Source organism: Saimiri boliviensis, chromosome 19 (assembly GCF_048565385.1).
Source record: "Saimiri boliviensis isolate mSaiBol1 chromosome 19, mSaiBol1.pri, whole genome shotgun sequence".
In the NCBI taxonomy this organism is placed as follows: domain Eukaryota; kingdom Metazoa; phylum Chordata; class Mammalia; order Primates; family Cebidae; genus Saimiri; species Saimiri boliviensis.
This window is the reverse complement of record NC_133467.1, coordinates 33,615,916-33,637,305: the sequence shown is the minus strand read 5'-3', so window position 1 is coordinate 33,637,305 and position 21,390 is coordinate 33,615,916. Positions and strand designations below refer to the sequence as shown.

At 44.2% G+C, this 21,390-nt stretch overlaps 1 protein-coding gene across 1 annotated transcript in view; it reads left to right on the top strand.

The window, feature by feature from the left end:
- Positions 1-21,390, top strand: part of LOC104652870 (SLAM family member 9-like) — a 134,866-nt gene that overhangs the window by 82,843 nt on the left and 30,633 nt on the right. Inside the window, exons 3-7 of the mRNA XM_074389745.1 lie at positions 14,200-14,588; positions 16,273-16,608; positions 16,902-17,079; positions 17,275-17,366; positions 17,650-18,059. The gene's annotated coding sequence lies outside the window, so the exon portion shown is untranslated. The remainder of the gene's footprint in view (positions 1-14,199; positions 14,589-16,272; positions 16,609-16,901; positions 17,080-17,274; positions 17,367-17,649; positions 18,060-21,390) is intronic.

Genomic DNA, 21,390 nt, shown 5'->3' with positions numbered 1-21,390 from the left:
AACAAGCGATTGGGAGTTGGGCAGGTGCACGTGAAGACCAGGCTAAGGTACAAGGAGAAGACAGAGGCCTCCAAAGAACCCAGTCTGCCAGCACTTTACCCTTGTTCTTCTAGACTCCAGAATGTGAGAAAATTAACGTATGTTGTGAAGCTTCCCAGTGTGTGTTCTTTGCCATGGCAGCCTGAGCTGAGCTGACTAATATACTGAGCGTGAGGGCCTCCCCACCTCACCTGTTCATGGGGTCTGGTCCTGCATCAGCACGGGGAGGGCAGAGCCAGGGCACCTGGTTACATCACAGATGATTGACAACTTGCAATGAGCGCTGGGAGAGCTGAAGAGCCCAGAGCCCCTAATTCATCTGGGGCAGGTCAGGGCCGGCTACCCAGGGCCACGTGATCTGCATGTGGAAGGGGCAGCAGACATTTGATAGGGGATGGCAGGGAAGGGTCTTAGAGACTGGGTGCAGGTGGGCAGGCTGGAGGCTGATGGAGCACCCTTCTGTGGCCCATAAAGGATGGGCTGACCCCCATAAACGGGGAGTTGTTACCCCAATGAATAGCTCCTGCTGGGCTTTCCCTCCCCTCTGTGCCACATTAGGAAGGGTGTAAAGGTGTGGGCTCATTCTGGGGGCTGCAAGTGGAATCTCCCAAGACCACATGCATCCCTAGGTGGGTGGGGAACCTAAGTCCTGAGTGTCTAGTGGGTTGAAGGTTGTGTTGGATGACATGGTCCGTCTTCTCCTGCTGTATAAGACAGATGCTGGGAAATGAGGAACCAGGAACTGAAAGTTAACTCTCATGATAAAGGAAGGCTTCTATCTTGTAGTAAAGAAAGGCGCCTGTCTGCTGTGGGTGGGTGTGAATGTCACCAACACACTGAGGCAGGATAGCAGACCTGGGTGGGAGCTGGGCCCCAGCACTGGCCTGAGCCTTGTCTCCCAGGCTGTGAAAACAGCAGAAGTTTCTCAGGCCAGCACCTGTGCAGGGCTGGGCTGGGCATGAGGTAGCGCAAGTCTGTTTGTGACTCACAAGGTGCAGAGGGAGGTGGCTGCAGTGGGTCCTGGGCCGCCTGGGGGCCCAGAGGCTCTGGAGATGCAGCCACAGGCCTTGGTCCTCTGCCTGGCGGTGGTGTGAGGGAGGTGAGATGCTGCCCGGGACAGGCCTGGCCTCCCTCTCCCTTGATCTCAAGGTCTGAAGCCATCATAGTGTGGGAGACCCACTTCACTGAGAGGGGACTTGGATTTGGAAAGACTTCCCTGGTTTGGGAGGCCAGGGACCTGGTCCTAGGCCTGGCTCTGCCAGTTACTGACTTTCTGCACCTTGGGTTTACTACTTCATCTCTCTGCAACCTCAGTTTCCTTATCTGTCAAATGAGAAGGTGATAATAATGATACCCCATCCCCCTCACAGGTGACGTGCCCCCATGTGTCCATGGGTCAGATCCCTCCCATTCTTACCCCATGGAGCTTGGGCCAGGGCAGGCTCCTGTCTCATTGCTGTGGGCACAGGGGCCCAGTTGAGTGACCTGGGAACAGGACCTTCCATCACCCACCTTTGAGATCCCCTCCCCTTCAGAATAGTCTCAGGTTACTCAGACCCACAAAGTGAAGAAAGTCTCCAGTTGTCTCATGCAAAACAGTGAGGCTTTCTCTTTTGGTATTATATCAAATAAAATATACTAGTAGATAATATTACAAATTTTTTTTTTTTTTTTTTTTTTTTTTTTTTTTTTTTTTTTTTTTGCGACGGAGTTTGGCTCTTGTTACCCAGGCTGGAGTGCAATGGCGCGATCTTGGCTTACCTCAACCTCTGCCTCCTGGGTTCAGGCAATTCTCCTGCCTCAGCCTCCTGAGTAGCTGGGACTACAGGCACGCGCCACCATGCCCAGCTAACTTTTTGTATTTTTAGCAGAGATGGGGTTTCACCATGTTGACCAGGATGGTCTCGATCTCTTGACCTCGTGATCCACCCGCCTCGGCCTCCCAAAGTGCTGGGATTACAGGCGTGAGCCACCGCGCCCGGCCCGATATCTGACTTTTAAGCCAAACTATGGATTCTGTTTTTGTGGTAACAACTTGCAATAGTTCATTAGCAACACTGCAGTAGATGCTCACTATGCTATGCTTCCATTCTAAACCACCCAATCTCACCGGCATCAGTGGCAGGGGAAAACATTAAAAAAAAAAAAAAAAAAACTACTGGAGCTGCAGTGACGGCAGCCACTCCTTCCTTCTGGGAACCCGGTCTTAGGCAGTCTTCAGCCTGTTGCACTGGCCAGCAGGGATTCCAAGCCAGTGGGTTTTAGTTTGTAGGGTGTTGCAGGAGCAAGACTGCTTGGCTCCCTAACATTAGTCCCCTTCCAACGGAAGTGAATGGATCTCCTACCTCCCCAGAGTTCCCAGAGCTGGAGTACACAAATACTCCTGTCTCAGTGCCGGCTCGAGTGGCCACCTACCTGAGCAGCCACCAGGAATCTGCACAGCTCTGTGCTTGGGACCCAAGGCCCTAGTAGAGTGGGCACATGAGGGCACCTCCTGATCCCCTTGCCAGGATCCATGGGAAAAGCATGGTTTTCAGGGAGGTGTGGTACAATCCCTCACCGCCTCTCTTGGCTGGGGTAGGGAGTTTCCTTTCCCCTTGCAGCTCCCAGGTTGGCCATCACTCTACTCTGATTTTCCTCACTCTTTGTGGGTCATGCCAACTACCCAGTCAGTCCCAATGATAGAACCGTGGTACCTCCATTGAAGATGCAGGATTCCCTCACCATTTTCATCATTCTCAGTGGGAGCCACAGAACAGAGCTGTTTCTATTTGGCCATTTTGGCTGGTCTCAGGGTCTTATTTTTTCCTAATCAATGTGCTGCCTTTTAACACAATAAAATTCAGAAAGCTGAGAATTCAACCTGCTTTGAAATCTAACAACCCATAGGACCATAATATCTAATTTTTGACTATAGGAAATAAGAAATTATTTTATGATAAGCATAGAAAGTCCCTGGTTTTTAAAACGTTTCTTAAACTGAAAAATTTTAACCTTGAACTTGTCTTCAGCAGAACACAATACCATATAAATCTCATATTCACTATGCTTCCTCCCCCCTAATTTTTAATCACAGTAACCACTTCAATCTGGAAGCATCTTATCTTTAACAGGTATTTTGTTCCAAGTGACTACAGGTGAGAATTTAAGTACATGTTTACAATTGAGTGCCATAAACTACCACGGTCTCATAATACAATAGGAACGTTTGTAACGGCCTCAGATTCCTTTTATTACAAAAGATAACTTTTAAGTAAATTAAATAAAAATAAGATCCACCCAGGTCAGAGAGAATTTCATATTACATTTTTCTTTACAGTCTATTGCCAGCAACTAATTTTATATCGCTTTGCATTAGTCAAAGTTTTTTGTTAGGACAACCACATTGTCCTTAGCTACTCTACAAACAAAAAGGTGTACTAAAGGATACATTATTTATATGTATTTTTTGTTGTAGAAAACTAGCCTGTTACATGGCAAGAATGATGCCATCTTGAAGCAAAACCGTTAGGATGACTGATGTTTGACTCCTGCATCTGCAGCAAGGTCTTTAAACACTGTCCACAGCAGAGATAACCCCTCATAAATAAACAGTGCCTACAGACCCTCATGAAGATGTCTATCTAACCAAAAAGCTTGCTATAGAAAGTATATTAGTTTGAGGAAGGTGCAGGAATTCATCTTGCAGCTGCTTGAGACATCACTTCTATTTGTAACTCCCTATTCAATGTTCTTTTTTTTTTCTTTCATTTTTTGTTGTTTTTTCTTTAAGAAAGCAGATTTGTCAGCCTCTTTCTTAAACCTCTGAGCTCCCTGGGCCTTTGGGGGTAGGTTTACCATAACTGCTCACCACGGAATATTTGGTAGGGCTGAAAAAACAAACTCAAGCCAGAGATCCCAGAAATGCCTTCCACAGCCACGCTGCAGAACTGGGCGGTGGGGAGAGCTGCTGCCTGTGCCAGTGACCGGAAACTGCAAGGCCGGGAGCCGCTGGTCACGACTGTGCCATTGCTCCTTGCCCTCTGTGCCCGAAAAGACATACCCCGCACATGGCCTCAACCCCCATGCTACTCAGTTTTAATAAAAATCTTGCGCATGGGAAATGACTCACTTGAAATGCATCTGGAAAATGTAGTTTCAAGCTTTTCATCCCCTGCAGTACAGGAAGGCATCTGATACAGTTTGAGTCTGTGTCCTTGCTCAAATCTCAGGTCAAATTGTATTCTCCAATGTTGGCGGTGGGGCCTGCTGACAGGCAGTTGAATCCTGGGAGAAGATATTACCTTTCTTGCTGTTCTGGGTATTGTGCGTGAGTTACTGCGAGATCTGGTTTTTTAAAAGCGTGTAGGAGCTAGCTGTCCGCTCTCCCTCTTCCTTTTGCTCCGGCTATGTAGTGTGTGCCTGCTTCCCCTTCACCTTCTGTGTTCACTATAAGTTTCCTGAGGTCTCCCCAAGCCATACTTCCTGCAGAGCCTGTGAAACTGTGAGCTAATTAAACCTCTCTGCCTTGTTAATTACTCAGTCTCAGGTATTTCTTTGTAGGAGTGTGAGAATGGACTAATACAGCATCCTAGGCCACGAGCGTAACGGGTGTTGGATGAGCCGGTTCAGAACATCTGCCAATTTGTCCTCAGAAATATACCTGAGCTTGGGTTGACCCCTCTCCAGAGTTTTACACAATGAAGTACACCATTCTTCTGTAAATGTCCATCTTTACTGTCTCACTGCCATCTACTTCCTTTCCCTCCCATACTAACCATTCTCACCTGCACCCACACCTGCTGTCTGGGCTCTGTTCTGCCGTGGTTTTCAGGAAAAAACCCTGAGGATTCTAGAAGGTGCTCAGTCATTGGCTTTGCTGCAAATCTGGGTCTATCTCAAGGAGGCATCATATCTCGTTGGCCACACACAAGCTTCCCCTCTTAGCTGTCACTTTCCGATTTGCCTCTTTCCACAACCTGAGTTCTGCCTGACAGGGGACTACCCTCCTGTCTGCGATGCTGTCTGGGCTTGGTGATTTAGTCCACCTTCACTAATTAGTTCTCTAAGTGAGCAGCCTGGCCAGACTTTTCAGCTCCTCCAGCTTTCCCCTTGGAACTCTGGTGAATGAGTTTATTATTAGTCTGTCCTCACACTGCTACGAAGAAATACCCGAGACTGGGCGATCTATAACAGAAATAGGTTTAATTGACTCAGAGCGCCACATTGCTGAGAAGGCCTCAGGAAACTTAAAATCACAGCAGAAATCAAAGGAGAAGCAGGCACCTTCTTCACAGGGTGACAGAATGGAGTGAGTGCAAGCAGGGCAAATGCCAGATGCTTATAAAACCATCAGATCTCATGAGACTCACTTACTATTACAAGAAAAACATTGAGGAAACTGCCTCTATGATTCAATTAACTCCACCTGTTCATGTCATTGACACAAGGGGAGTATGGGGATTACAATTCAAGGTAGGTTTTGGATAGAGACACAGAACCAAACCGTATCAGTGAAACTTTTCTACCTCCGTGAGCACGGGAGGATCAGAGATGGAGGGAAAAAGAACTGAAAAAGTGATAACAAAAATGCGTATTTCAGTAATTTTTCTTAAGCCCAAGTAAACGAGTTGATATGACTCTAACATTTCCCATGAAATAAAGCACACATTTATTACCAGGTAGTATACATGATAATTGCTTCTGCTTCCATTACCTATGAGAGAAGAATAGTCCATCGTTTTTTTGTGCCAAGTGCACAAACAGAAAGGAAACATGGCACACTGCAATACAGTGTGATAAGAGGGAGTGAAGAACATTAAAAAAGCATCTCCCATGGACTTTCTTTAAGTGTAATATATTTGGTTTGTATATCTGGGTGCCCTAGTATTGGTTGTATATATTTGCAATTGTTATGTGCTCTTTTTTGAATTGATTCCTTAATCATTATATAATGACCCTATTTACCCTTTTTTTTTTTTTTTTTTTTTTTTTTTAAGACAGAATTGATTTCTGTGTTCCAGGCAGGATCTCAGTTCATTGAAATCTTTGCCTCCTGGTTTCAATCAGTTCTCATCCCTCACCCTCTAGAGTAGCTGGAATTACAGACATGTGCCACCACTCCTTGCTAATTTTTATAGTTTTAATAGAGATGAGGTTTTTCCAAGTTGGCCAGGTAATCTCCAGCTCCTGGCCTCAAGTTATCTGTCTGCCTTGGCCTCCCAAAGTGCTGGAATTATAGGTGTGAACCACCACAGCACCTGGCCCGTCTCTTTATTTTCAGTCTGTGTGTGTCTTTACAGCTGAAGTATTTTTCTTGTAGGCAACAGATCATTGGCTCTTTCTAAAAAAATACCCATTCAGCCACTCTATGTCTTTTGATTGGAGGTTTAGTTTATTTTCATTCAATGTTATTATACAATAAGTAAGGGTGTACTTCTGCCTTTCTGTTATTTGTTTTCTGGTGTTTTTTTCCCTCCCTTCTCTCTTTCTTTTAGTAAAGGTGATTTTCTCTAGTGATATATTTTAATTTTTTTGCTTTTTTTGTGTGTAGCATAGTATGTTTTTAGATTTAAGGTACTATGAGGCCTGCAAATACTATTTTATAACCCATTATTTTAAACTGGTGACAACACTAATTACATAAACAAAAAAGCAAAAAGAAAACTAATAAATTTTAACTTCATCTCTTTGCTTTTTAACTTTCGTCGTTTCTATCTTATTGTAATGTCTATGTCTTGAAAAGTTATAGTTATTATTTTTTATCAGTTCATCTTTTTGTCTTTTAACATATGTGTAGTTTACATACCACAATTACAGTGTTATATTGTGTTTTTCTATGTACGTGCTACCATGCATGGGTTTTGTCCCTGTAGATCATTTTTCATTGCTCCCTAATGTCCTTTTCTTTCAGATTGAAGACCTCACTTTAGCATTTCTTGTAAGACAGGTCTGGTGTTGATGAAATCCTTCAGCTTTTATTCCTCTGGGAAAACCTTTATATCTTCTTCATGTTTGAAGGAGTTCTTTGAAGGACTTCTTTTTTGTGTAAAATCTGCTTGGTGTTCTTTATTTGAATATTGTATTCTTGTACTTGAATATTGGTATCTTTTTCTAGGTTTGAAAAAGTCTCTGTTATTGCCCCTTTGAATAAACTTTCTACCCCATCTTTGTCTCTACCTCCTCTTTAAGGTCAATAACTCTTAGATTTGCCCTTTTGAGGCTATTTTCTAGACCCAGGCATGCTTCATTCTTTTTTGTTCTTTTTTTTTCTTTTGTCTCCTGTGACTGTGCATTTTTAAATAGTCTGTCATTGAGTGCATTAATTCTTTTGTTTAATCAATTCTGCTATTAAGAGTCTTTGATGCATTCTCAATATGCCAATTGCATTTTTCAACTCTAGAATTTATGCTTGATTCTTTATAATTATTTCAATCTCTTTGTTAAATTTATCTCACAGGAATCTGAATTCCTTCTATGTTATCTTGAATTTCTTTCAGTTTCCTCTAAATAACTATTTGGAATTCTCTGTCAGGTCACATATCTGTCTCTCTGGGATTTGCCCTTGGTGCATTATTTAGTTCATTTGGTGAGGTCATGTTTTCCTGAATGGTCTTGATGCTTGTGGATGTTCGTCAGTGTTTGGCCATTCTAGAGTTAGGTATTTATTGTGTTCTCAAGTCTGGGCTTCTTTATACCCATTCTTCTTGGGATGGATTTCCAGGATTTCAAAAAGACATGGGTTTTTGCAATATAAATTTTTGGTTACTGTAACCATATCTGCATTAGGGGGGACCCCAAGCTTAGTAATCCTGTAGTTTGTAAAAGTACTGCCTTCGTGATACTGGATAACATCTGGAAGAATTCTCCAGATTACCAGGCAGAGACTCTTGCCAACATGCCTGGCTATTTTTTTGTGTGTATGGAGAAATTGTGACCTGGATACAAGAGAAAAGTAAATAAGTCGTGAAAACCTGTCTATCCTAAACTATGTGAATATGATTAAATGATTGTCAGCCTCTAGAGTGGTTCAGGGGAGGCAGAGTGAGAGATGGGTTTCAGTTAAGGTTAACTTTTATGATATTTACAAAGAAATCATTCCATTCTTGTGAATTATGTGTATTTTTCCTTCAATTACATTCTATTTGATTGTAATTAAAGTATTATGCATTTGATATATTGTTCTTAAATTCTGCACATTTAATTAAATTCTTCTATATAAATGTTATATACTACAACACTATTAATGTTTATATTAAGTTGGAATTAGTACAATCTAGATGTTTATTAATTGTCAGTTGAATCACCATGACAACCTTGTAGAAAATAACGGCAAAATATTTCAAAGAAGACAAGGAGATTAAAATGGTAACATGGAAAATAATTGTTAAACACGAAGAAGGTAGCAATGGGGGAAATAAACAAAAACCATGTAAAATATACAGATAACATATAGGAAAATGGTAGATGTAAATCTATCAATAGTTACATAAAAGGTAAATGAATTAAACATTCCAATAAAGACTGATAGATTGTTAGAACAGATAAAATGAAGAGATGAACTTATATGATGCCTACTAAGATACAGATAGCTGGCAACAAAAGGATGGAAAAAGATACACCATTAAGCAATGATCAAGACAGCTGGAGTGACTTTAATAATATTATTCAAAAAAGAACATGATTAAAAATGGTTATTAGAGTCAAATAAGTATATTGTATAATAATAATAATAACATCAGGCAGGGTGCAGTGGCTCACGCCTGTAATCCCAGCACTTTGGGAGGCTGAGGCAGGCAGATCACGAGGCCAGGAGTTCAAGACTAGCCTGGCAAACATAGTGAAACCCTGTCTGTACTGAAAATACAAAAATTAGCCAGGCGTGGTGGTATGTGCCTGTATTCTCAGCTACTCGGGAGGCTGAGGCAGGAGAATTGCTTGAATCTGGAAGGTGGAGATTGCAGTGAGCCAAGATCGTGCCACTGCACTCAACAGAGTGAGACTTCATCTCAAATAATAATGATAATAATAATAGAGTCAATCCATTAAGAAGATATAATAATTATAGACATATATGCAGCTAGCAACAGAGGCTTAAAAGTATGAGGCAAAAATGGATATAATGGAAATTACAAATAGACAATTCAACAATATTAGTTGGAGACTCTAATATTAAAATTTCAATAATGGACAGAAAATCTAGACAGTCATTCGTCAAGTAAATAGAAGACAATAGAACACTAAAATCCTAATTAGACCTGACACACATCTATTGAACGTCTTCTAACTGTTGAGCAGATTACAAATTCTTCTCAAGTGTTTATGAAACATACTTTGGAAAAGACAATATATTAGGTCATAAACAAGCTTCAATTAACTTAATAAGCATGAAGTTACACAGAGTATGTTTTCTGAAGCCAAAAGAATGAAATTAGAAATCAATAGCAGCAGAAGATTTGGAAAAATCACTAATCTGGGAAATACAGAAATGCACTCTCCAACAACCAAATTATCAAAGAATATATCACAATGGAATTAGAAAATAGCTCAAGATAAAAGTTCTAAAAACACAGCACACCAAAACTTAATGTAGTATGTTGAAAGCATTAAATAGAGGCAAATTTATAGCTATAAATAGCCATATTAAAATAGAAAGATCTCAAATCAGTAACATAACTTGGAGACTTAAGAAACTAAAAAAAGAACAGAAAATCCAATCCAAAGTAAATAGAAGAAAAAAATAAGAAAGATCAAGTATTCAATTCTATGATTATACCATGTTTTGTTTATCCATTTATTGGTTGATAAAACTTTCTGTTGTTTTCTCTTCTTGACTATTATAAATAATGCTGTGTGTTTCTATGAACATGTTTACAATTTTGTTGGCTGTTTAACATGGTGTGGAATTTCTGGGTTACATGGTACCTCTATTATTATCATTTTGAGGAACCCAAGGGTCAGACAGAATCCATACCCACTTGAGCCCCTGGTAAAATAGTCCCACCAAAGATGGACCATATTTGGACCCAGTCGAAGCCACATAACTTGCCTTTAATCCCAGAGAGTTTAGACCCCAGAAGCAATCCTATAAGCCTGGGGACCCAAGGGGAGAAGGTCTTTATCTTCCAAAACCAGTTTGTAAAGAATGGAAGATGTATTTGCTTCTTCCAGTGCACCAACACAAATGCCAGGGACGTGGACAATAGTGTATCAGACTACCCAGAAGTCTCCACTTATCTCCTATCTGGCACTTGGTGACACACACATTCGGCTCTTGCCTTCCTTTAATTCACCAAAACATTACCAGCATTAGGCAGTTGTGTGTAATTAACTTACCGAAATTCCTGTGGTTGCGGTTTGTGCCCACGTACGTGTTTACACCTTAGCACAGGCTGGCTGGGATGTCAAAAATGAGGTTAGAGGTCTGGATTTTCAAAACGTCCCTGATGTTTCGCCAGCATGGAATATTCATTTGCTGCTTCTCTCCAGGGTTCCTGGCTTCCAGCCATAGGGCTGGTTTCCTCTCTGAAGGCTTGGCTTTTGCATTCCCCTTCCTTACAAATAGTGTTCATGGCCAAGCACTTCTCAAAGAAGTTGATTGTGGAGAGCTGTAGACATGGGGCGGGGTGCATATGAGGCTTCATCCCCATTGCCCTGAGATGAGCTGCCCAGATTTAGATGCCACATCAGAAGGAGTGTGTAACTCTAGAACTCGTGGACTGCCTTTTGCATTAACTTCCTCATTACCACATAGGGTAGTGAGACTCAAGCCAATCCTGAATATTCTTTCTCCCGGAAATTTGCAGAGCAGTTCTGGGTGAGAACAGAGTGCACTCGAGTTGACGTGCTTGGGGCCACACCGTGGGATGGAAGAGTGGCTGTGATGGCAGTGACGAGTCATGAGCTTATGGTCAGGAGTCCAGACCCTGCCCCTTGATTAGCTGTGTGACCTTTCACAGGCCACATAACCCCTCTGGGGTTTGGGTTTCACAGCCATTAAATGGGTTTAATACCCAGAAACCTGACTACCTTGAGGTGGTCATAGGTCAGGCCTGCAGCTCCAGCCTTGGGGTATTCTGCTTGGGCAGCCACCAGGGAAGACTTGAGGAGAAGGAGGCAGTGCCTTGGGGTTAGGAAGTGGTGCCTTTCGAAACATTTCCCCAGGTGTTCTTCCTTGGTTATGAAAGTACAGCATGAGCAGGTCATATTTTGTGGAAAGAGAAACAAGACCTTTTGGATTTTAAGATACTTCCTGTGGGGTACTTTCCTTTGGGGGAGTATGGGTGTGGGGATGTCACCATATAGATGTTGGGTGCAGTGTGGGAGCTCATTGTTGGGGAGGGCAGGTGGCCCCACGTTCTGGGTCTGTGAGGTGGCTGCCCTGGGAAGATGTTGAGATTCACTTGGGGTGGTTGGCAAAATATTACAGAAAATATTAAGGATATATTATGGAAAGTTAGTCTCAAACCTTTTGGAAGACCAAAAGGTTTTATTGGAGCAGGCCCAAGGGGGCCAGTCCATTAAGTTAGGGAGAGATAGAGATGATCGAAGGCCTTACCTCACACCCATTTGTCTCCACTCCGTTTATTCATGTTAATTTTGTGCTGGGTGGCCTCTCCAGGGAAGATCAAGTTAGTAGCATTTACTATGGGTCCTGAAACCTAAAGCTTTTGTCAGCTGTAAAACCATTCTCTTAACCATGTTAATCATTCACAAGTGTGTTAACTTAGACCTCTGTTATGAATAAAAGTGTGGACATACAGAGGGTCTGGGTCGATTGGTTCCATTTTGCCCTCTGAAAGCAGCTGATTATAATATTTAATAATCAGCTGGTTTAATAATAATAGTAATCTATTTATTTTTAAATAGATTTAATAATGATAATAGTGGCCAGGGCCACTTGAAACACTGTGATGGTGTAAGAGTGCATTAATCCATCTGTTGTTAAGTCAGGGTCTGCAGGTCAGACTTCCATGGTGGTGGGACCCACCTCTCAGGAAGAGGCCATGTGTGTGAATTGAAAGTGGCTCTCTCCCATGGGCCCTGCACCTTCGGCCTCTTTGGGCCACTGCCCGCTATCCAGGGAAGACTTTGGAACATGGACAGTCCCATGGCCTTTTCCCAGAAGCCTCAACACCATGACCAACACCCCACTTCAGAAATATTTGATCCTTGGATGGTCACCTTACCCAAGGGGGAGTTAGTGAAGGTCCCGAGCAAGTTCAGTTCACCTGCGTGCCCTCCAGCCCTCTGCCTGCACCTGGCCACAGAGGTGCATCTACCCCCATAATGGGGGTTCTGTATCTAGTGGCAATGACTGCCCCAAACCTTGACTGTCTCACCCCACTCTCTCTCTCATCCCTTCCTCCTAGGGGCAGTCTTGAGCCCTGTGAATGGCTTTAACTTAGATAGGGTAGGCCACTTTGGTTGACAATCACCCTCACTTAGTGTGGATTTGTGAACAGGGAGCCTGGCTCAGAGAAGCTGCAACTGCCAATCACAGCAGTGTCCTAGCACTCACTGCAATTAGGAAGGTGGAAATTTGTCTGGTTTCTGTCCAAGTGGCAAGATCCACCAGGAGCAGCCTCTACTTAGTGGGTATCACTGGTCTCCATTCCCCAGCCAGTACATTACTCCAGGACAGGCTAGACTGGACTCTTCCTGGTTGAGACTCAAATAACCCTGAAACATCAGCATCCCGTGGGTACATAAAGGAAGGGGGTGGAGCTAGGAAAAGGAGAGAGTGTACTTCTACCCTTTCTGCTACTGACAAGTGGTCACCATGTCTGGGGACCTGCTGGGATGTGGCCTTTGTGCCCTGGCTTGTTTAGAGGGCTCTGGCAGCACAGCCTCATCTGGCTCTCCTCAGCAACCTTTTGTGGACTGGTTCAGGTGTCTGTGCTGTGCCCAGGATGCTCTGTGGGAGAGCATAGGCCTCCTCTTTAACTGGGTGTCGGAAGAGTGTGAGATGTGGGAGGAGGAAATGTGGAGGAGCTGGAGGTGATAGGAGGAGGCTGGTGGCTGCACACTTGCTGCCTCTCCTGTATGACCCTAGGCAGAACTGGACAGGGCACTGGCCCACTGACATGGTTTGGATGTTTGTCCCCTCCAAATTTCATGTGGAAATGTGATTCCCATTGCTGATGGAGGAACTGGTGAAAGGTGATTGGATCATGGGGACAGGTCCCTCACAAATGGTTCAGCATCATTCCCTTGGTGCTAGGTGGATTCTTGCTCAGTTAGTTCAAGGGAGAGCTGATTGTTTAAAAGTGTGTGGCAAGAGATAGGGGGACATGTAGTGTAAGTAATACACTAACTCCACTTGTTCTAAGTCCCTGATTTTTGTAATTGTTGCCACAGGACGACCTGTCTAATTCACTTCCCATCCTATCCTGCCCTATACTATACTGAATAGTTTCCTTCCTAGAAGGAAAGGCGAAGGAAAGCAACCTTTATCTTTGCCTTAGTAATGTATTGTTGTGTGAGCTGTGAACCTAGAACTCAGTTCCTTAACACAACATGGGGCATTGTCTCACAGTTTATAAAGTTCAGGATCCACGTAAGCTTCAGCGGGGTCCTGTCACTCAGGTTCGCAGAGACTGGAATGAAGGTGTTGGCTGAGGCTGCCCCCAGCTCCCTGCCATGTGGCCCTCTCCACAGAGCAGCTCACAACGTGGTAGCTGGCTTCATCAGCCTGAGCAGGAGAGATTGATGGAGGCAGAGGGTGTGAGCCAGACTGAAGGGACACTCCATCACTTTTGCTGCATTTGCAAGTCATCAGTGCAGCCCATACTCCAGGGGAGGGCATCACACAGGGCTGTGCACACAGTGGGGAGGCATCCTTGGGAGCCACGTTAGAAGCTGCCTCCTGCAGTCATGAACTTAGCATATGTCAGAAAATGTGCTAGGTGCTTTTGATCTAGGATCTTATTTGATCCTTACTGTCACTATGGGGCAGGTGAGAAAACTGAAGATCAGGGGAGTTCAGGAACCTGTTCAAGCTCACACTCCACCAGAACCAGAACTTGATTCCAGAATTGCTTCAAATCCACTATACTAGGCAGCCCTCCCAGAATCAAGGGAGGATTTGGATGGATTTCTGTCACTCTGAACCAAAGTTCTGTGTTTCTCTCATTTGTTCCCGATGAGAAAATGCTCACGTTTCCTGTCTCCATGCCCTAGGTGCCTGCAGCTCTGCAGCCAGTGCTTCTGGAGCACATGGCTCTGCCTTGAAGGATTCTGGGAACTACATTCATCTGAAGGGGACCCAAGGAGGTTCTGTCTTGTTTAGTGTGACTGAGAAACTCAGAGTAGATGTAGGAGCCAAGCCCATGGAGGTTGCATGGGGTTTGGGCACTCCGTCAACTCATGCACTGATGCTGGAAGTCCACAGAAGGGCCGACTCTCCAACCTGGTTGAGCCTCCAGGACAAGTTCAAGCAGAGGGTCCGTGTGCCCAGCATGTTGTCTCTGAGGATCGAGAACCTGACCCCTGAAGACAGTGGGCAGTATGTGGCCATGATCTACTTAACTGAGGGACAGCTATCTGGCCAGGTTTTCTACCTGACTGTGGTGAGTGACACCCCTCCCCCATCCTCTGGCTTCCCTGATTTTTTTGTCCCTGGAGCGTCACATAGGCCTCATGCAGGATTCCATTCAGACACCAGCCTTCAGAGTCAAATTTCTTCACCAAAAATAAGGCACATGAAGTCCCCAGAGATAGACAGCAGAGCTGAGAGTCACACCAGAGAATGAAGCTCTTTCACTGTTTTGGGAGAGGAAATGGAAATTTGACAAAACAACAGTTTTTTCAATAACATTGACTATATATATGATTAATGTTACTTTATTTGTATAGTAGTTTTTTAAATCACTGATGTAAATTCCGAAAAATTATTGACTGAAAGCAAGACAGATTTTTTTTTTATCTCACTGTGCTGTAGGCCAGAGGTCTGACACGGTCTCTGTGAGCTAAAATGAAGATGGTGGCAGGGCTGTGTTCTTTCCGGGGGCTCCAGGGAAGAGCCCGTTCTTTTGCCTTCTTCACCCGCTAGTGGCTGCCGGCATCCCACGGCTTGTGGCCATCATCCTGTATCATCTAACAGAACACTGATGCTAGCGTTCTACTAGGAGTGTCGGGATAATCTCCCTCTTTTAGGTCAGCTGATTAGCAACCTTAATTCTATCTGTGACCTTAATTCCCCTTGGCTCGCAGCCTCGCCTATTCCCGGGTTCCCAGGACTGGGTCCTAGACATGTTGGAGGCCACTGTTCTGCCTAGCACAGTTGGGAATCCCTGTGAATGGAGTCCTCCCAGTTCGCTCTCCTCTCACTCAGCCCCAGCCTGAGGCCAGCCTGTCACATAAGCCACCACAAATCCACATCTCACAGGCTTTATAGGCGTAGGGGAAAGTTTACACCTCGGTACATCTTAGGAAAGTCATTTACCAGCTCGTTCTTTCCCTAAAGTTCCTCTCTGCACAGGGAAATGTCCTGCCACGGAGAGAGTGGCTTATGCAGCTTTAGGTCCACGTGATTTCTCAGGCTGGCCTATGAGTCCGACTCTTTTTTTCTGTCTGCACCACAGGTTCAGTGGCACTTTCTGAGCACGCTCAGTCATTGTTTCCAGTGCAGTCCCAGGCATGGCCTCAGCTGAAGATGTGGGGGAAGGACATTGGGCCAGTACAAGTCCATCTTCCCAAGACTTCTTCTTCTTCTGGAAAATACCTCAATTTCCTGAATATACTGTGACCTAGGAATGGGGAGTCTAGCCTTTATTTTCTTTGGGAAGGTTTTAAGGCTTGTTGAATCTAGGAAACCCAAATGAAGCCGAACACAGTGAATTTCCTACTTATTTCATTCGTTCATGGCCGCTTTATGGGCACAGGACGGATGCAGCCATACAGGGTCCCTCACTTACTAGCGTTCCAAAATTGGTTAAAACACCGCCATTGCTGCCTGGAAGTTTTTAATCAAGGGAATTTAAATTTGCATTGCAAAGTGCCCTGCAAATGATGTATCTGGTTCTGCCCTCAGGCCCCACCTCCTTAGGGAGCTGTCCATGGCACCCAACACTGAACAGTAATGATGTGTTTATGTCACTGTCTGCCCTGTAGACTGCAACACCTTGATGTTTTCCTTTGATCCCTGTGCCAAGCACAGCTCCTGGCAACACTTGCTCACAATCAGTGTTCACTGAATGAATGAATGACCTGATACCCTGTGTACAGCCTTGTCCTCTCTAACTCTTCCTCCAGGAGCTGCGGGGGGATCTGGTGTCAGCATCACTTTAACCCACCTGTCACTTCCTCCTGTGAACCTGATCCTGGAGTGTTAAGCACTTAGTGTGACCACAAGGCCCTCTGGGCACAGACACCTGCCTCAGTCTGACTCCCTTTGCCACAACTTCTGCCTGCCTTGTCCCACTTCTGCTGCAGTGGGGTGCTGGCAACTCCCAGCGCTGATGTCTTGACACAGCCATTTCGTTCCTGGAATGCCCCACCCTGAAGATCTGAGAAATACCTGCTCCACTCTCAAGCCTCACTTTAGCCAGCACCTCCTCTGGGACACCCTCCCTGAAGACCTTGTACAAGGTGGAAACCTCTATTGCAACTCTGATCACTCTGTCTGGCAGTTGGTATTTTCTGTCTTCCTTTCTGTGTACTGGGCTTCTGTGGATATTGTCTTGTTCATCTCAGCACCCCTGGCACCAAGCAGCAGCTCCTCACCAGTTGAATGAATGGACCTGCCATGCTCCTCCCTCTCCAGCTTTTACGCCAGGCTCCTTCCCACTTATCCTCCTGTTTTCTCCCTCTGTCTCTCCTTTGGCAATTGGTGTCTCAAATTATCTCCTGACTAAACACTTTCCACTCTCCCCATGTGACAGGAACAAGTTCACACAAACAGGACATGGCTAGCCTGCTGCCAGGCATCCTAGCTGGTCCTGGGAACTGAGCTGTATGTTTTGAAGACATGCTAGAAGAAGAGGAAGAGGAAGAGGAAGAAGAAGGAGGAGGAGGAAGAAGAGGAGGAGGAGGAGGAAAAGAAGGAGGAAATAAAAAGGGGTAAGTTGCATTTCTCCTGACATGCCCAGACACCTCCCCTCCCTCCCTAGAACCTCAGCTTCTTTTTTCTGAATTTTGCTCCCAGGGAGTGGACTCTGCTGAGGGGATGATGGGCATGGTCTTGGCCTTGGGGTTCATGGCAGTGGGGAGGACTACAGGTTTCTAAGACATAGATTCAAGCTTTGATTTTGTCAGGTGGAGGATTGCAGAAGAACCATGGGGTTAATGATGGTGGCATCCCCTTTGAGATGCTCAGCCAGCAAGTGTCTCAGAAGGGCAAGGACAAGGTGAGTACCGGGGCACTGGCCACCCTGGGAACTCCCAGGCCTCTCTGCCCAGCCTTGGGCTTCCAATTCCAGGACCTGCCATTTCTGGTCCAACTGCCTATTTATCTATATCTGGACAATCAACAGTATTGACTAAGAAAATGCACATCTGGGTGTGATGTAGTGCTGGGCACTTTAGAGGAATTCGTAAGCAGTGCATGGCAGTGGGTACTGGCTCTGGGGGGTCCCTGCAGATTCATTCTATCCCTCAGCTGATCCAACAACCCTCTGTGTTGTATTTCAGAGCATCGGTGAACAATATCTGGGAGAAAAGGAATCTCTCACTACTATCTACAGTGAGGTCTGTTATCCAGACCAGACCATGGAGATCATTTGATTGGAGGAAGCAGGAGGATCTGGCACTCCCAGGACACCTGCATTCTGAGCCTAAGTCCTGCAGACCCCTGCCTTTCCCAGCTCTGGTTCAGTTCCAGCTTCCCCTTGTGTGTGTTACTCTGACCTCGTAGCTACATTTCTAGAGGGTACACATGGCCTGGTTGTACTCCGTGACACTTCCCAAGCTGCCCTTACACTTGGCCAAGGGCTGTTCTCCATCACTGAGATGGCTGCTGACCCCTGTTCTTCATAAGCCTTCCCAAGAGGAGCCTGTCTGATTGAGCAGGTGTCAAGTTCCCACCACGTCTGCTGTCACTGGTGTGTGTACTTCTGAGGACACAAGCCCAGACACGGGGACTGTGCAGAGCTGTTCACTATGCTGCAGAAGAGGGTGGTAGGATCTGGCTTCTGGATGCTGAGTTGGAGGATATCATTGTTGGGTACCAGCTCCAACCCCGTTTGTGGGTGCCCCGAGCCCTGGAGGTGATGAGGGATTGAGAAAGGAAATAAAGACAAGACACAGAAAGAGTTCAAAGAGTGGGCCCAGGGGACCTATGTAAGGTGCAAGGACCATGTTGGCCCCAAGTTCTGGTTTCCACAGGTTTTTATTAGGTGCCCGCACTCATTATTTGAGGAGTGGAAAGCAGAGGGGTGTTATCGGGTGAGGCCTTGAAACTATTGTGGGGACAAGATAGCCATGGGGAGAAGCATGCATCATTAGAATACAATGAAACAGGTGATTCTTCTAAGAGAAGCTAATCTAGTACACCAGTTTTACCGCTGATCATTATCGATATGCAGCTGCACCAGAACACAGCAGGTAGGGAGCCACCAGCTCTGACCACACACAGTGCATCAGGGGGCTTTTATCTTTCGATCACTGTGGACATAGGGCAAGTGAGATTACCTCATATTCTAAGAATATAGGCAGAGCAGGAGGCGTTCCACCATCTCTGTCTGCAAGGCCTTCCTGCCTTGTCAGCTGCCATCTTCACAGCCCCTCCCGGATCTTGTGAGCAGAGATTGCCAACCTTTCCCGGGTGCTTACACCAGAGCAGACCCCTGTGCAGACCCCATCTTGAAAAGGAGTTCACGGGACCAAGGCAGTGTTTTCCTGCCTTGCAACCACAGCATGGATGTGCCACGGTTAATGGGGCGCTCTCAGATGGTCTAACTTTAGGCCCTCCCATTACCACTTTTGCTCGTGCTTTGACAAGCTACAAGCTGTTCTCTTCTTGTGCTGGGCTTTTCATTCACTGTTGTTTATTTCAGGGTATAAACTTCAGTGTACCACGAACTCTATAAGCTAATATGCAAATCAAACTTATATTTGTTTAATCAGCAATAGTAGAGACAGCATATGTCTGCCCCTTGTCATCTGGGCCCATATATCATTGGTGGATAGAAACCCACAAAGGAAAAGGTTGAGGCTTCCTGTGCAGGTTTTGTGTAGGGCTCCTTCGGGGGTATCAGGCAGTGTGTGTGTGCATGCAGGTTGGGGGGATTGTCTAGTGCACATTATACAACTGAACCAAAGCCCCCTTTCTTAACACCTGTGCTAATCTGAACCTAATTTTCAGCCTTAGTGAGTTTTATTGATGATCCTGTCTCTGTGTCATGTGGTGTTTGCATCTTAGTTTTTTTTTTTTTTTTTTTTTTTTTAGAAAAAGAATAATAAGAAAAAGAATAAAGAAGAGGAAGAAAGAGAAAGAAGAAGAGGGAGAGAGAATGGGGGTATTGCTTTGCTGCCCAGGCTAGAATGCAGTCTAAATATGGGCATGCCTATAACTGTCCTTAATAATGGAGACATGAAAGAAAATGAGGGAAGAGAGTAACAAACAAGGAGCCAACCAACATTTCGTTTAAACTTCTAAGTTGATATGATGTGGTACTGATAAGAGTGTATATTTTGTGTAAAGTGGAGAGTTCTATAAATGTTAATTACGTTTACTTGTTCCAGATCTGAGTTCAAGTCCTGGATATCGTTGTTAATTTTCTGTCTCATTGATCTGTCTAATATTAATGTTGAAGTCTCCCACTATTATTGTGTGGGAGTCTAAGTCTCTTTATAAGTCTTGTATGTCTGGGTATTCCTGTATTGGGTGCATGTATATTTAGGACCTTTAACTCTTCTTGTTGTTGCATTGATTCTTTTATCATTATATAATGTCCTTCTTTGCTTCTTTTGATCTTTGTTGCTTTAAATACTATTTTATCAGAGGCAAAAATTGTAACTTCTGCTTTTTATTTATTTATTTTTGCTCTCTGGTTGGTTGGTAAGTCTCTCTCCATCCTTTGTTTTGAGTCTTTGTGTATCCTTGAATGTGAGATGGGTCTGGATGCAGCATACAGTTTTAGTTTTTTGTCCAAATTGCCTGTCTTTGAATTGAGGAATTTAGTCAATTTAAATTTAGAATTAATAATGATATATGTGAGTTTAATACTATCATTTAATATTAGCTGGCTATTTTGCCCATTAGTTGATGTAAATTCTTCATTATATTGATGTTTTTTACTTTTTGGTATTTTTTAGAAAGGCTGATACTGTTTGTTCCTTTCTATGTGTAGTGGTTCTTTCAGAAGCTCTTGTAAAGCAGGCCTGGTGGTGATGAATTCTCTGAGTGCTTGCTTGTTCACAAAAAACTTTATTTTTCCTTCACTTATGAAGCTTAGTTTGGCTGGATGTAAAATTCTTGGTTGAAAGTTCTTTTCTTTAAGGATGTTGAATATTGGTCCCCACTCTCTTCTGGCTTGTAGGGTTTCTGCTGAGAGATCTGCTGTGAGTCTGATAGGCTTCCCTTTGTGGGTAACCTGACCTTTCTCTCTGGCTGCCCTTAGTATTTTCTCCTTCATTTCAACCCTGGTGAATCTGACGATTATGTGCCTTGGAGTTGCTCTTCTTGAGGAATATCTTTGTGGTGTTCTCTGTATTACCTGGAGCTGAATATTATCCTGCCTTACTAAGTTGGGAAAATTTTCCTGAATAATGTCCTGAAACATATTTTCCAGCTTGGATTCATTCTCTTCGTCACATTCAGGTACACCTATCAAGCGTAGATTAGGTCTTTCACATAGTCCCATATTTCTTGGAGACTTTGCTCATTCCTTTTTATCCTTTTTTCTCTATTCTTGTCTTCTTGTTTTATTTCATTGAGTTGGTCTTCGACCTCTGATATCCTTTCTTCTGCTTGATCAATTCGGCTGTTAAAGCTTGTGCATACTTCACGTAGTTCTCGTATTGTGTTTTTCAGTTCCATCAATTCACTTATTTTCCTCTCTAAATTTTGTATTCTTGTTGACATTTCGTCAATCCTTTTTTCAAAGTTCTTAGTTTCTTTAGATTGTGTTAGCATAAGTTCTTTTAATTCACAGGAGTTTCTTATTATCCACGTTTTGAAGCCTGCTTCTGTAATTGGAACACACTCGTTCTCCATCAAGCCTTGTTTCGTTGCTGATGAGGAACTGGGATCCCCTGCTGAGGGAGAGGCGTTCTGATCTTGGGTATTCTCAGCCTTTTTTGGCTGTTTTCTTCCCTTCGTTGTAGATTTATCCATCTGTGGTCTTTGTAATTACCGTCTTTGTAATTGGGTTTCTGAGTGGACGTCCAACTTATTGATTCTCAGCGCCGAAATCTGAGCAACCCACTGCG